The sequence below is a fragment of the Urtica dioica genome, chromosome 5 (genome assembly GCF_054948205.1).
Source record: "Urtica dioica subsp. dioica isolate 48M chromosome 5, U.dioica_male_clone48M_v1_H2, whole genome shotgun sequence".
NCBI classification, from domain to species: domain Eukaryota; kingdom Viridiplantae; phylum Streptophyta; class Magnoliopsida; order Rosales; family Urticaceae; genus Urtica; species Urtica dioica.
Genome location: NC_142760.1, coordinates 12046384 through 12059697, shown reverse-complemented (window position 1 = coordinate 12059697; position 13314 = coordinate 12046384). Strand labels below are relative to the sequence as shown.

General features: G+C 46.4%; 29 non-coding genes across 29 annotated transcripts; all 29 read right to left on the bottom strand.

Annotated features, from left to right (window-relative positions):
* Positions 1-278: 278 nt before the first annotated feature.
* LOC149396030 (5S ribosomal RNA) lies at positions 279-397 on the bottom strand. Its single transcript, XR_016298000.1, has one exon. It is a non-coding gene; the product is annotated as a 5S ribosomal RNA (ribosomal RNA).
* A 334-nt stretch (positions 398-731) lies between these two features.
* Positions 732-850, bottom strand: LOC149396029 (5S ribosomal RNA). Its single transcript, XR_016298368.1, has one exon. It is a non-coding gene; the product is annotated as a 5S ribosomal RNA (ribosomal RNA).
* Positions 851-1182: 332 nt separating this feature from the next.
* LOC149396028 (5S ribosomal RNA) lies at positions 1183-1301 on the bottom strand. The gene has a single exon (XR_016297817.1). It is a non-coding gene; the product is annotated as a 5S ribosomal RNA (ribosomal RNA).
* A 334-nt stretch (positions 1302-1635) lies between these two features.
* Positions 1636-1754, bottom strand: LOC149396027 (5S ribosomal RNA). The gene has a single exon (XR_016297989.1). It is a non-coding gene; the product is annotated as a 5S ribosomal RNA (ribosomal RNA).
* A 334-nt stretch (positions 1755-2088) lies between these two features.
* Positions 2089-2207, bottom strand: LOC149396026 (5S ribosomal RNA). The gene has a single exon (XR_016298367.1). It is a non-coding gene; the product is annotated as a 5S ribosomal RNA (ribosomal RNA).
* Positions 2208-2541: 334 nt separating this feature from the next.
* LOC149396025 (5S ribosomal RNA) lies at positions 2542-2660 on the bottom strand. The gene has a single exon (XR_016298817.1). It is a non-coding gene; the product is annotated as a 5S ribosomal RNA (ribosomal RNA).
* A 334-nt stretch (positions 2661-2994) lies between these two features.
* LOC149396024 (5S ribosomal RNA) lies at positions 2995-3113 on the bottom strand. The gene has a single exon (XR_016297815.1). It is a non-coding gene; the product is annotated as a 5S ribosomal RNA (ribosomal RNA).
* Positions 3114-3447: 334 nt separating this feature from the next.
* On the bottom strand, positions 3448-3566 carry LOC149396023 (5S ribosomal RNA). The gene has a single exon (XR_016297978.1). It is a non-coding gene; the product is annotated as a 5S ribosomal RNA (ribosomal RNA).
* A 334-nt stretch (positions 3567-3900) lies between these two features.
* On the bottom strand, positions 3901-4019 carry LOC149396022 (5S ribosomal RNA). Its single transcript, XR_016298816.1, has one exon. It is a non-coding gene; the product is annotated as a 5S ribosomal RNA (ribosomal RNA).
* A 334-nt stretch (positions 4020-4353) lies between these two features.
* Positions 4354-4472, bottom strand: LOC149396021 (5S ribosomal RNA). Its single transcript, XR_016297814.1, has one exon. It is a non-coding gene; the product is annotated as a 5S ribosomal RNA (ribosomal RNA).
* Positions 4473-4806: 334 nt separating this feature from the next.
* LOC149396020 (5S ribosomal RNA) lies at positions 4807-4925 on the bottom strand. The gene has a single exon (XR_016297967.1). It is a non-coding gene; the product is annotated as a 5S ribosomal RNA (ribosomal RNA).
* A 334-nt stretch (positions 4926-5259) lies between these two features.
* Positions 5260-5378, bottom strand: LOC149396019 (5S ribosomal RNA). The gene has a single exon (XR_016297956.1). It is a non-coding gene; the product is annotated as a 5S ribosomal RNA (ribosomal RNA).
* A 334-nt stretch (positions 5379-5712) lies between these two features.
* LOC149396018 (5S ribosomal RNA) lies at positions 5713-5831 on the bottom strand. Its single transcript, XR_016297813.1, has one exon. It is a non-coding gene; the product is annotated as a 5S ribosomal RNA (ribosomal RNA).
* A 334-nt stretch (positions 5832-6165) lies between these two features.
* LOC149396017 (5S ribosomal RNA) lies at positions 6166-6284 on the bottom strand. The gene has a single exon (XR_016297944.1). It is a non-coding gene; the product is annotated as a 5S ribosomal RNA (ribosomal RNA).
* A 334-nt stretch (positions 6285-6618) lies between these two features.
* LOC149396016 (5S ribosomal RNA) lies at positions 6619-6737 on the bottom strand. The gene has a single exon (XR_016297933.1). It is a non-coding gene; the product is annotated as a 5S ribosomal RNA (ribosomal RNA).
* A 334-nt stretch (positions 6738-7071) lies between these two features.
* On the bottom strand, positions 7072-7190 carry LOC149396015 (5S ribosomal RNA). The gene has a single exon (XR_016297922.1). It is a non-coding gene; the product is annotated as a 5S ribosomal RNA (ribosomal RNA).
* Positions 7191-7524: 334 nt separating this feature from the next.
* LOC149396014 (5S ribosomal RNA) lies at positions 7525-7643 on the bottom strand. The gene has a single exon (XR_016297911.1). It is a non-coding gene; the product is annotated as a 5S ribosomal RNA (ribosomal RNA).
* Positions 7644-7977: 334 nt separating this feature from the next.
* Positions 7978-8096, bottom strand: LOC149396013 (5S ribosomal RNA). The gene has a single exon (XR_016298947.1). It is a non-coding gene; the product is annotated as a 5S ribosomal RNA (ribosomal RNA).
* Positions 8097-8430: 334 nt separating this feature from the next.
* On the bottom strand, positions 8431-8549 carry LOC149396012 (5S ribosomal RNA). The gene has a single exon (XR_016297900.1). It is a non-coding gene; the product is annotated as a 5S ribosomal RNA (ribosomal RNA).
* A 334-nt stretch (positions 8550-8883) lies between these two features.
* Positions 8884-9002, bottom strand: LOC149396011 (5S ribosomal RNA). The gene has a single exon (XR_016297889.1). It is a non-coding gene; the product is annotated as a 5S ribosomal RNA (ribosomal RNA).
* A 334-nt stretch (positions 9003-9336) lies between these two features.
* LOC149396010 (5S ribosomal RNA) lies at positions 9337-9455 on the bottom strand. The gene has a single exon (XR_016298416.1). It is a non-coding gene; the product is annotated as a 5S ribosomal RNA (ribosomal RNA).
* Positions 9456-9789: 334 nt separating this feature from the next.
* On the bottom strand, positions 9790-9908 carry LOC149396009 (5S ribosomal RNA). Its single transcript, XR_016297878.1, has one exon. It is a non-coding gene; the product is annotated as a 5S ribosomal RNA (ribosomal RNA).
* Positions 9909-10242: 334 nt separating this feature from the next.
* Positions 10243-10361, bottom strand: LOC149396008 (5S ribosomal RNA). Its single transcript, XR_016297867.1, has one exon. It is a non-coding gene; the product is annotated as a 5S ribosomal RNA (ribosomal RNA).
* Positions 10362-10695: 334 nt separating this feature from the next.
* LOC149396007 (5S ribosomal RNA) lies at positions 10696-10814 on the bottom strand. The gene has a single exon (XR_016297856.1). It is a non-coding gene; the product is annotated as a 5S ribosomal RNA (ribosomal RNA).
* A 334-nt stretch (positions 10815-11148) lies between these two features.
* On the bottom strand, positions 11149-11267 carry LOC149396006 (5S ribosomal RNA). Its single transcript, XR_016297845.1, has one exon. It is a non-coding gene; the product is annotated as a 5S ribosomal RNA (ribosomal RNA).
* A 334-nt stretch (positions 11268-11601) lies between these two features.
* On the bottom strand, positions 11602-11720 carry LOC149396005 (5S ribosomal RNA). The gene has a single exon (XR_016297832.1). It is a non-coding gene; the product is annotated as a 5S ribosomal RNA (ribosomal RNA).
* A 334-nt stretch (positions 11721-12054) lies between these two features.
* Positions 12055-12173, bottom strand: LOC149396004 (5S ribosomal RNA). Its single transcript, XR_016297819.1, has one exon. It is a non-coding gene; the product is annotated as a 5S ribosomal RNA (ribosomal RNA).
* Positions 12174-12507: 334 nt separating this feature from the next.
* LOC149396003 (5S ribosomal RNA) lies at positions 12508-12626 on the bottom strand. Its single transcript, XR_016297807.1, has one exon. It is a non-coding gene; the product is annotated as a 5S ribosomal RNA (ribosomal RNA).
* Positions 12627-12960: 334 nt separating this feature from the next.
* Positions 12961-13079, bottom strand: LOC149396002 (5S ribosomal RNA). Its single transcript, XR_016297795.1, has one exon. It is a non-coding gene; the product is annotated as a 5S ribosomal RNA (ribosomal RNA).
* Between the last annotated feature and the right edge of the window lie 235 nt (positions 13080-13314).

Genomic DNA, 13314 nt, shown 5'->3' with positions numbered 1-13314 from the left:
ATAACTACGTCTTCGGTGCACCAAAAATCACATAAAATATATGAATTCCTAATAACTTTTCGCGATCTTCGCGTTGGGACGGTTTCGGAAGAGTGATCGTCGAAATTCCGACAAGGTGAACGGGGGAAGGGTAAAATCGTAAATTTCGCCCTCGGTCCGGAATTTCGACTTTCACCGGTGAATTGTAAGCGTAAACGGGCATTTGAACAAGACTCGGAGCGATTTTTGGTGAAATTCCATCGTTTCGGCCTCCGAAAATAATAATTCTCAAAAAAAGAGGGATGCAACACGAGGACTTCCCAGGAGGTCACCCATCCTAGTACTACTCTCGCCCAAGCACGCTTAACTTCGGAGTTCTGATGGGATCCGGTGCATTAGTGCTGGTATGATCGCATCCGCAAGCATTAGCGCGCATTATCTATATAAGAATCAACGCCGCGACTCCCAAAAGCCATAACTACGTCTTCGGTGCACCAAAAATCACATAAAATATATGAATTCCTAATAACTTTTCGCGATCTTCGCGTTGGGACGGTTTCGGAAGAGTGATCGGCGAAATTCCGACAAGGTGAACGGGGGAAGGGTAAAATCGTAAATTTCGCCCTCGGTCCGGAATTTCGACTTTCACCGGTGAATTGTAAGCGTAAACGGGCATTTGAACAAGACTCGGAGCGATTTTTGGTGAAATTCCATCGTTTCGGCCTCCGAAAAAAATAATTCTCAAAAAAAGAGGGATGCAACACGAGGACTTCCCAGGAGGTCACCCATCCTAGTACTACTCTCGCTCAAGCACGCTTAACTTCGGAGTTCTGATGGGATCCGGTGCATTAGTGCTGGTATGATCGCATCCGCAAGCATTAGCGCGCATTATCTATATAAGAATCAACGCCGCGACTCCCAAAAGCCATAACTACGTCTTCGGTGCACCAAAAATCACATAAAATATATGAATTCCTAATAACTTTTCGCGATCTTCGCGTTGGGACGGTTTCGAAAGAGTGATCGGCGAAATTCCGACAAGGTGAACGGGGGAAGGGTAAAATCGTAAATTTCGCCCTCGGTCCGGAATTTCGACTTTCACCGGTGAATTGTAAGCGTAAACGGGCATTTGAACAAGACTCGGAGCGATTTTTGGTGAAATTCCATCGTTTCGGCCTCCGAAAAATAATTCGCAAAAAAAGAGGGATGCAACACGAGGACTTCCCAGGAGGTCACCCATCCTAGTACTACTCTCGCCCAAGCACGCTTAACTTCGGAGTTCTGATGGGATCCGGTGCATTAGTGCTGGTATTATCGCATCCGCAAGCATTAGCGCGCATTATCTATATAAGAATCAACGCCGCGACTCCCAAAAGCCATAACTACGTCTTCGGTGCACCAAAAATCACATAAAATATATGAATTCCTAATAACTTTTCGCGATCTTCGCGTTGGGACGGTTTCGGAAGAGTGATCGTCGAAATTCCGACAAGGTGAACGGGGGAAGGGTAAAATCGTAAATTTCGCCCTCGGTCCGGAATTTCGACTTTCACCGGTGAATTGTAAGCGTAAACGGGCATTTGAACAAGACTCGGAGCGATTTTTGGTGAAATTCCATCGTTTCGGCCTCCGAAAATAATAATTCTCAAAAAAAGAGGGATGCAACACGAGGACTTCCCAGGAGGTCACCCATCCTAGTACTACTCTCGCCCAAGCACGCTTAACTTCGGAGTTCTGATGGGATCCGGTGCATTAGTGCTGGTATGATCGCATCCGCAAGCATTAGCGCGCATTATCTATATAAGAATCAACGCCGCGACTCCCAAAAGCCATAACTACGTCTTCGGTGCACCAAAAATCACATAAAATATATGAATTCCTAATAACTTTTCGCGATCTTCGCGTTGGGACGGTTTCGGAAGAGTGATCGGCGAAATTCCGACAAGGTGAACGGGGGAAGGGTAAAATCGTAAATTTCGCCCTCGGTCCGGAATTTCGACTTTCACCGGTGAATTGTAAGCGTAAACGGGCATTTGAACAAGACTCGGAGCGATTTTTGGTGAAATTCCATCGTTTCGGCCTCCGAAAAAAATAATTCTCAAAAAAAGAGGGATGCAACACGAGGACTTCCCAGGAGGTCACCCATCCTAGTACTACTCTCGCTCAAGCACGCTTAACTTCGGAGTTCTGATGGGATCCGGTGCATTAGTGCTGGTATGATCGCATCCGCAAGCATTAGCGCGCATTATCTATATAAGAATCAACGCCGCGACTCCCAAAAGCCATAACTACGTCTTCGGTGCACCAAAAATCACATAAAATATATGAATTCCTAATAACTTTTCGCGATCTTCGCGTTGGGACGGTTTCGGAAGAGTGATCGGCGAAATTCCGACAAGGTGAACGGGGGAAGGGTAAAATCGTAAATTTCGCCCTCGGTCCGGAATTTCGACTTTCACCGGTGAATTGTAAGCGTAAACGGGCATTTGAACAAGACTCGGAGCGATTTTTGGTGAAATTCCATCGTTTCGGCCTCCGAAAATAATAATTCTCAAAAAAAGAGGGATGCAACACGAGGACTTCCCAGGAGGTCACCCATCCTAGTACTACTCTCGCCCAAGCACGCTTAACTTCGGAGTTCTGATGGGATGCGGTGCATTAGTGCTGGTATGATCGCATCCGCAAGCATTAGCGCGCATTATCTATATAAGAATCAACGCCGCGACTCCCAAAAGCCATAACTACGTCTTCGGTGCACCAAAAATCACATAAAATATATGAATTCCTAATAACTTTTCGCGATCTTCGCGTTGGGACGGTTTCGGAAGAGTGATCGGCGAAATTCCGACAAGGTGAACGGGGGAAGGGTAAAATCGTAAATTTCGCCCTCGGTCCGGAATTTCGACTTTCACCGGTGAATTGTAAGCGTAAACGGGCATTTGAAAAAGACTCGGAGCGATTTTTGGTGAAATTCCATCGTTTCGGCCTCCGAAAAAAATAATTCGCAAAAAAAGAGGGATGCAACACGAGGACTTCCCAGGAGGTCACCCATCCTAGTACTACTCTCGCCCAAGCACGCTTAACTTCGGAGTTCTGATGGGATCCGGTGCATTAGTGCTGGTATTATCGCATCCGCAAGCATTAGCGCGCATTATCTATATAAGAATCAACGCCGCGACTCCCAAAAGCCATAACTACGTCTTCGGTGCACCAAAAATCACATAAAATATATGAATTCCTAATAACTTTTCGCGATCTTCGCGTTGGGACGGTTTCGGAAGAGTGATCGTCGAAATTCCGACAAGGTGAACGGGGGAAGGGTAAAATCGTAAATTTCGCCCTCGGTCCGGAATTTCGACTTTCACCGGTGAATTGTAAGCGTAAACGGGCATTTGAACAAGACTCGGAGCGATTTTTGGTGAAATTCCATCGTTTCGGCCTCCGAAAAAAATAATTCGCAAAAAAAGAGGGATGCAACACGAGGACTTCCCAGGAGGTCACCCATCCTAGTACTACTCTCGCCCAAGCACGCTTAACTTCGGAGTTCTGATGGGATCCGGTGCATTAGTGCTGGTATGATCGCATCCGCAAGTATTAGCGCGCATTATCTATATAAGAATCAACGCCGCGACTCCCAAAAGCCATAACTACGTCTTCGGTGCACCAAAAATCACATAAAATATATGAATTCCTAATAACTTTTCGCGATCTTCGCGTTGGGACGGTTTCGGAAGAGTGATCGGCGAAATTCCGACAAGGTGAACGGGGGAAGGGTAAAATCGTAAATTTCGCCCTCGGTCCGGAATTTCGACTTTCACCGGTGAATTGTAAGCGTAAACGGGCATTTGAACAAGACTCGGAGCGATTTTTGGTGAAATTCCATCGTTTCGGCCTCCGAAAATAATAATTCTCAAAAAAAGAGGGATGCAACACGAGGACTTCCCAGGAGGTCACCCATCCTAGTACTACTCTCGCCCAAGCACGCTTAACTTCGGAGTTCTGATGGGATGCGGTGCATTAGTGCTGGTATGATCGCATCCGCAAGCATTAGCGCGCATTATCTATATAAGAATCAACGCCGCGACTCCCAAAAGCCATAACTACGTCTTCGGTGCACCAAAAATCACATAAAATATATGAATTCCTAATAACTTTTCGCGATCTTCGCGTTGGGACGGTTTCGGAAGAGTGATCGGCGAAATTCCGACAAGGTGAACGGGGGAAGGGTAAAATCGTAAATTTCGCCCTCGGTCCGGAATTTCGACTTTCACCGGTGAATTGTAAGCGTAAACGGGCATTTGAAAAAGACTCGGAGCGATTTTTGGTGAAATTCCATCGTTTCGGCCTCCGAAAAAAATAATTCGCAAAAAAAGAGGGATGCAACACGAGGACTTCCCAGGAGGTCACCCATCCTAGTACTACTCTCGCCCAAGCACGCTTAACTTCGGAGTTCTGATGGGATCCGGTGCATTAGTGCTGGTATTATCGCATCCGCAAGCATTAGCGCGCATTATCTATATAAGAATCAACGCCGCGACTCCCAAAAGCCATAACTACGTCTTCGGTGCACCAAAAATCACATAAAATATATGAATTCCTAATAACTTTTCGCGATCTTCGCGTTGGGACGGTTTCGGAAGAGTGATCGTCGAAATTCCGACAAGGTGAACGGGGGAAGGGTAAAATCGTAAATTTCGCCCTCGGTCCGGAATTTCGACTTTCACCGGTGAATTGTAAGCGTAAACGGGCATTTGAACAAGACTCGGAGCGATTTTTGGTGAAATTCCATCGTTTCGGCCTCCGAAAAAAATAATTCGCAAAAAAAGAGGGATGCAACACGAGGACTTCCCAGGAGGTCACCCATCCTAGTACTACTCTCGCCCAAGCACGCTTAACTTCGGAGTTCTGATGGGATCCGGTGCATTAGTGCTGGTATGATCGCATCCGCAAGCATTAGCGCGCATTATCTATATAAGAATCAACGCCGCGACTCCCAAAAGCCATAACTACGTCTTCGGTGCACCAAAAATCACATAAAATATATGAATTCCTAATAACTTTTCGCGATCTTCGCGTTGGGACGGTTTCGGAAGAGTGATCGGCGAAATTCCGACAAGGTGAACGGGGGAAGGGTAAAATCGTAAATTTCGCCCTCGGTCCGGAATTTCGACTTTCACCGGTGAATTGTAAGCGTAAACGGGCATTTGAACAAGACTCGGAGCGATTTTTGGTGAAATTCCATCGTTTCGGCCTCCGAAAAAAATAATTCTCAAAAAAAGAGGGATGCAACACGAGGACTTCCCAGGAGGTCACCCATCCTAGTACTACTCTCGCCCAAGCACGCTTAACTTCGGAGTTCTGATGGGATCCGGTGCATTAGTGCTGGTATGATCGCATCCGCAAGCATTAGCGCGCATTATCTATATAAGAATCAACGCCGCGACTCCCAAAAGCCATAACTACGTCTTCGGTGCACCAAAAATCACATAAAATATATGAATTCCTAATAACTTTTCGCGATCTTCGCGTTGGGACGGTTTCGGAAGAGTGATCGGCGAAATTCCGACAAGGTGAACGGGGGAAGGGTAAAATCGTAAATTTCGCCCTCGGTCCGGAATTTCGACTTTCACCGGTGAATTGTAAGCGTAAACGGGCATTTGAAAAAGACTCGGAGCGATTTTTGGTGAAATTCCATCGTTTCGGCCTCCGAAAAAAATAATTCGCAAAAAAAGAGGGATGCAACACGAGGACTTCCCAGGAGGTCACCCATCCTAGTACTACTCTCGCCCAAGCACGCTTAACTTCGGAGTTCTGATGGGATCCGGTGCATTAGTGCTGGTATTATCGCATCCGCAAGCATTAGCGCGCATTATCTATATAAGAATCAACGCCGCGACTCCCAAAACCCATAACTACGTCTTCGGTGCACCAAAAATCACATAAAATATATGAATTCCTAATAACTTTTCGCGATCTTCGCGTTGGGACGATTTCGGAAGAGTGATCGTCGAAATTCCGACAAGGTGAACGGGGGAAGGGTAAAATCGTAAATTTCGCCCTCGGTCCGGAATTTCGACTTTCACCGGTGAATTGTAAGCGTAAACGGGCATTTGAACAAGACTCGGAGCGATTTTTGGTGAAATTCCATCGTTTCGGCCTCCGAAAAAAATAATTCGCAAAAAAAGAGGGATGCAACACGAGGACTTCCCAGGAGGTCACCCATCCTAGTACTACTCTCGCCCAAGCACGCTTAACTTCGGAGTTCTGATGGGATCCGGTGCATTAGTGCTGGTATGATCGCATCCGCAAGCATTAGCGCGCATTATCTATATAAGAATCAACGCCGCGACTCCCAAAAGCCATAACTACGTCTTCGGTGCACCAAAAATCACATAAAATATATGAATTCCTAATAACTTTTCGCGATCTTCGCGTTGGGACGGTTTCGGAAGAGTGATCGGCGAAATTCCGACAAGGTGAACGGGGGAAGGGTAAAATCGTAAATTTCGCCCTCGGTCCGTAATTTCGACATTCACCGGTGAATTGTAAGCGTAAACGGGCATTTGAACAAGACTCGGAGCGATTTTTGGTGAAATTCCATCGTTTCGGCCTCCGAAAAAAATAATTCGCAAAAAAAGAGGGATGCAACACGAGGACTTCCCAGGAGGTCACCCATCCTAGTACTACTCTCGCCCAAGCACGCTTAACTTCGGAGTTCTGATGGGATCCGGTGCATTAGTGCTGGTATGATCGCATCCGCAAGCATTAGCGCGCATTATCTATATAAGAATCAACGCCGCGACTCCCAAAAGCCATAACTACGTCTTCGGTGCACCAAAAATCACATAAAATATATGAATTCCTAATAACTTTTCGCGATCTTCGCGTTGGGACGGTTTCGGAAGAGTGATCGGCGAAATTCCGACAAGGTGAACGGGGGAAGGGTAAAATCGTAAATTTCGCCCTCGGTCCGGAATTTCGACTTTCACCGGTGAATTGTAAGCGTAAACGGGCATTTGAACAAGACTCGGAGCGATTTTTGGTGAAATTCCATCGTTTCGGCCTCCGAAAAAAATAATTCGCAAAAAAAGAGGGATGCAACACGAGGACTTCCCAGGAGGTCACCCATCCTAGTACTACTCTCGCCCAAGCACGCTTAACTTCGGAGTTCTGATGGGATCCGGTGCATTAGTGCTGGTATGATCGCATCCGCAAGCATTAGCGCGCATTATCTATATAAGAATCAACGCCGCGACTCCCAAAAGCCATAACTACGTCTTCGGTGCACCAAAAATCACATAAAATATATGAATTCCTAATAACTTTTCGCGATCTTCGCGTTGGGACGGTTTCGGAAGAGTGATCGGCGAAAGTCCGACAAGGTGAACGGGGGAATGGTAAAATCGTAAATTTCGCCCTCGGTCCGGAATTTCGACTTTCACCGGTGAATTATAAGCGTAAACGGGCATTTGAACAAGACTCGGAGCGATTTTTGGTGAAATTCCATCGTTTCGGCCTCAGAAAAAAATAATTCGCAAAAAAAGAGGGATGCAACACGAGGACTTCCCAGGAGGTCACCCATCCTAGTACTACTCTCGCCCAAGCACGCTTAACTTCGGAGTTCTGATGGGATCCGGTGCATTAGTGCTGGTATGATCGCATCCGCAAGCATTAGCGCGCATTATCTATATAAGAATCAACGCCGCGACTCCCAAAAGCCATAACTACGTCTTCGGTGCACCAAAAATCACATAAAAAATATGAATTCCTAATAACTTTTCGCGATCTTCGCGTTGGGACGGTTTCGGAAGAGTGATCGGCGAAATTCCGACAAGGTGAACGGGGGAAGGGTAAAATCGTAAATTTCGCCCTCGGTCCGGAATTTCGACTTTCACCGGTGAATTGTAAGCGTAAACGGGCATTTGAACAAGACTCGGAGCGATTTTTGGTGAAATTCCATCGTTTCGGCCTCCGAAAAAAATAATTCTCAAAAAAAGACGGATGCAACACGAGGACTTCCCAGGAGGTCACCCATCCTAGTACTACTCTCGCCCAAGCACGCTTAACTTCGGAGTTCTGATGGGATGCGGTGCATTAGTGCTGGTATGATCGCATCCGCAAGCATTAGCGCGCATTATCTATATAAGAATCAACGCCGCGACTCCCAAAAGCCATAACTACGTCTTCGGTGCACCAAAAATCACATAAAATATATGAATTCCTAATAACTTTTCGCGATCTTCGCGTTGGGACGGTTTCGAAAGAGTGATCGGCGAAATTCCGACAAGGTGAACGGGAGAAGGGTAAAATCGTAAATTTCGCCCTCGGTCCGGAATTTCGACTTTCACCGGTGAATTGTAAGTGTAAACGGGCATTTGAAAAAGACTCGGAGCGATTTTTGGTGAAATTCCATCGTTTCGGCCTCCGAAAAAAATAATTCGCAAAAAAAGAGGGATGCAACACGAGGACTTCCCAGGAGGTCACCCATCCTAGTACTACTCTCGCCCAAGCACGCTTAACTTCGGAGTTCTGATGGGATCCGGTGCATTAGTGCTGGTATGATCGCATCCGCAAGCATTAGCGCGCATTATCTATATAAGAATCAACGCCGCGACTCCCAAAAGCCATAACTACGTCTTCGGTGCACCAAAAATCACATAAAATATATGAATTCCTAATAACTTTTCGCGATCTTCGCGTTGGGACGGTTTCGCAAGAGTGATCGGCGAAATTCCGACAAGGTGAACGGGGGAATTGTAAAATCGTAAATTTCGCCCTCGGTCCGGAATTTCGACTTTCACCGGTGAATTGTAAGCGTAAACGGGCATTTGAACAAGACTCGGAGCGATTTTTGGTGAAATTCCATCGTTTCGGCCTCCGAAAAAAATAATTCGCAAAAAAAGAGGGATGCAACACGAGGACTTCCCAGGAGGTCACCCATCCTAGTACTACTCTCGCCCAAGCACGCTTAACTTCGGAGTTCTGATGGGATCCGGTGCATTAGTGCTGGTATGATCGCATCCGCAAGCATTAGCGCGCATTATCTATATAAGAATCAACGCCGCGACTCCCAAAAGCCATAACTACGTCTTCGGTGCACCAAAAATCACATAAAATATATGAATTCCTAATAACTTTTCGCGATCTTCGCGTTGGGACGGTTTCGCAAGAGTGATCGGCGAAATTTCGACAAGGTGAACGGGGGAATTGTAAAATCGTAAATTTCGCCCTCGGTCCGGAATTTCGACTTTCACCGGTGAATTGTAAGCGTAAACGGGCATTTGAACAAGACTCGGAGCGATTTTTGGTGAAATTCCATCGTTTCGGCCTCCGAAAAAAATAATTCGCAAAAAAAGAGGGATACAACACGAGGACTTCCCAGGAGGTCACCCATCCTAGTACTACTCTCGCCCAAGCACGCTTAACTTCGGAGTTCTGATGAGATCCGGTGCATTAGTGCTGGTATGATCGCATCCGCAAGCATTAGCGCGCATTATCTATATAAGAATCAACGCCGCGACTCCGAAAAGCCATAACTACGTCTTCGGTGCACCAAAAATCACATAAAATATATGAATTCCTAATAACTTTTCGCGATCTTCGCGTTGGGACGGTTTCGGAAGAGTGATCGGCGAAATTCCGACAAGGTGAACGGGGGAAGGGTAAAATCGTAAATTTCGCCCTCGGTCCGGAATTTCGACTTTCACCGGTGAATTGTAAGCGTAAACGGGCATTTAAACAAGACTCGGAGCGATTTTTGGTGAAATTCCATCGTTTCGGCCTCCGAAAAAAATAATTCGCAAAAAAAGAGGGATGCAACACGAGGACTTCCCAGGAGGTCACCCATCCTAGTACTACTCTCGCCCAAGCACGCTTAACTTCGGAGTTCTGATGGGATCCGGTGCATTAGTGCTGGTATGATCGCATCCGCAAGCATTAGCGCGCATTATCTATATAAGAATCAACGCCGCGACTCCCAAAAGCCATAACTACGTCTTCGGTGCACCAAAAATCACATAAAATATATGAATTCCTAATAACTTTTCGCGATCTTCGCGTTGGGACGGTTTCGGAAGAGTGATCGGCGAAATTCCGACAAGGTGAACGGGGGAAGGGTAAAATCGTAAATTTCGCCCTCGGTCCGGAATTTCGACTTTCACCGGTGAATTGTAAGCGTAAACGGGCATTTGAACAAGACTCGGAGCGATTTTTGGTGAAATTCCATCGTTTCGGCCTCCGAAAAAAATAATTCGCAAAAAAAGAGGGATGCAACACGAGGACTTCCCAGGAGGTCACCCATCCTAGTACTACTCTCGCCCAAGCACGCTTAACTTCGGAGTTCTGATGGGATCCGGTGCATTAGTGCTGGTATGATCGCATCCGCAAGCATTAGCGCGCATTATCTATATAAGAATCAACGCCGCGACTCCCAAAAGCCATAACTACGTCTTCGGTGCACCAAAAATCACATAAAATATATGAATTCCTAATAACTTTTCGCGATCTTCGCGTTGGGACGGTTTCGGAAGAGTGATCGGCGAAATTCCGACAAGGTGAACGGGGGAAGGGTAAAATCGTAAATTTCGCCCTCGGTCCGGAATTTCGACTTTCACCGGTGAATTGTAAGCGTAAACGGGCATTTGAACAAGACTCGGAGCGATTTTTGGTGAAATTCCATCGTTTCGGCCTCCGAAAAAAATAATTCGCAAAAAAAGAGGGATGCAACACGAGGACTTCCCAGGAGGTCACCCATCCTAGTACTACTCTCGCCCAAGCACGCTTAACTTCGGAGTTCTGATGGGATCCGGTGCATTAGTGCTGGTATGATCGCATCCGCAAGCATTAGCGCGCATTATCTATATAAGAATCAACGCCGCGACTCCCAAAAGCCATAACTACGTCTTCGGTGCACCAAAAATCACATAAAATATATGAATTCCTAATAACTTTTCGCGATCTTCGCGTTGGGACGGTTTCGCAAGAGTGATCGGCGAAATTCCGACAAGGTGAACGGGGGAATTGTAAAATCGTAAATTTCGCCCTCGGTCCGGAATTTCGACTTTCACCGGTGAATTGTAAGCGTAAACGGGCATTTGAACAAGACTCGGAGCGATTTTTGGTGAAATTCCATCGTTTCGGCCTCCGAAAAAAATAATTCGCAAAAAAAGAGGGATGCAACACGAGGACTTCCCAGGAGGTCACCCATCCTAGTACTACTCTCGCCCAAGCACGCTTAACTTCGGAGTTCTGATGGGATCCGGTGCATTAGTGCTGGTATGATCGCATCCGCAAGCATTAGCGCGCATTATCTATATAAGAATCAACGCCGCGACTCCCAAAAGCCATAACTACGTCTTCGGTGCACCAAAAATCACATAAAATATATGAATTCCTAATAACTTTTCGCGATCTTCGCGTTGGGACGGTTTCGCAAGAGTGATCGGCGAAATTTCGACAAGGTGAACGGGGGAATTGTAAAATCGTAAATTTCGCCCTCGGTCCGGAATTTCGACTTTCACCGGTGAATTGTAAGCGTAAACGGGCATTTGAACAAGACTCGGAGCGATTTTTGGTGAAATTCCATCGTTTCGGCCTCCGAAAAAAATAATTCGCAAAAAAAGAGGGATGCAACACGAGGACTTCCCAGGAGGTCACCCATCCTAGTACTACTCTCGCCCAAGCACGCTTAACTTCGGAGTTCTGATGGGATCCGGTGCATTAGTGCTGGTATGATCGCATCCGCAAGCATTAGCGCGCATTATCTATATAAGAATCAACGCCGCGACTCCCAAAAGCCATAACTACGTCTTCGGTGCACCAAAAATCACATAAAATATATGAATTCCTAATAACTTTTCGCGATCTTCGCGTTGGGACGGTTTCGGAAGAGTGATCGGCGAAATTCCGACAAGGTGAACGGGGGAAGGGTAAAATCGTAAATTTCGCCCTCGGTCCGGAATTTCGACTTTCACCGGTGAATTGTAAGCGTAAACGGGCATTTGAACAAGACTCGGAGCGATTTTTGGTGAAATTCCATCGTTTCGGCCTCCGAAAAAAATAATTCGCAAAAAAAGAGGGATGCAACACGAGGACTTCCCAGGAGGTCACCCATCCTAGTACTACTCTCGCCCAAGCACGCTTAACTTCGGAGTTCTGATGGGATCCGGTGCATTAGTGCTGGTATGATCGCATCCGCAAGCATTAGCGCGCATTATCTATATAAGAATCAACGCCGCGACTCCCAAAAGCCATAACTACGTCTTCGGTGCACCAAAAATCACATAAAATATATGAATTCCTAATAACTTTTCGCGATCTTCGCGTTGGGACGGTTTCGGAAGAGTGATCGGCGAAATTCCGACAAGGTGAACGGGGGAATTGTAAAATCGTAAATTTCGCCCTCGGTCCGGAATTTCGACTTTCACCGGTGAATTGTAAGCGTAAACGGGCATTTGAACAAGACTCGGAGCGATTTTTGGTGAAATTCCATCGTTTCGGCCTCCGAAAAAAATAATTCGCAAAAAAAGAGGGATGCAACACGAGGACTTCCCAGGAGGTCACCCATCCTAGTACTACTCTCGCCCAAGCACGCTTAACTTCGGAGTTCTGATGGGATCCGGTGCATTAGTGCTGGTATGATCGCATCCGCAAGCATTAGCGCGCATTATCTATATAAGAATCAACGCCGCGACTCCCAAAAGCCATAACTACGTCTTCGGTGCACCAAAAATCACATAAAATATATGAATTCCTAATAACTTTTCGCGATCTTCGCGTTGGGACGGTTTCGCAAGAGTGATCGGCGAAATTTCGACAAGGTGAACGGGGGAATTGTAAAATCGTAAATTTCGCCCTCGGTCCGGAATTTCGACTTTCACCGGTGAATTGTAAGCGTAAACGGGCATTTGAACAAGACTCGGAGCGATTTTTGGTGAAATTCCATCGTTTCGGCCTCCGAAAAAAATAATTCGCAAAAAAAGAGGGATGCAACACGAGGACTTCCCAGGAGGTCACCCATCCTAGTACTACTCTCGCCCAAGCACGCTTAACTTCGGAGTTCTGATGGGATCCGGTGCATTAGTGCTGGTATGATCGCATCCGCAAGCATTAGCGCGCATTATCTATATAAGAATCAACGCCGCGACTCCCAAAAGCCATAACTACGTCTTCGGTGCACCAAAAATCACATAAAATATATGAATTCCTAATAACTTTTCGCGATCTTCGCGTTGGGACGGTTTCGCAAGAGTGATCGGCGAAATTTCGACAAGGTGAACGGGGGAATTGTAAAATCGTAAATTTCGCCCTCGGTCCGGAATTTCGACTTTCACCGGT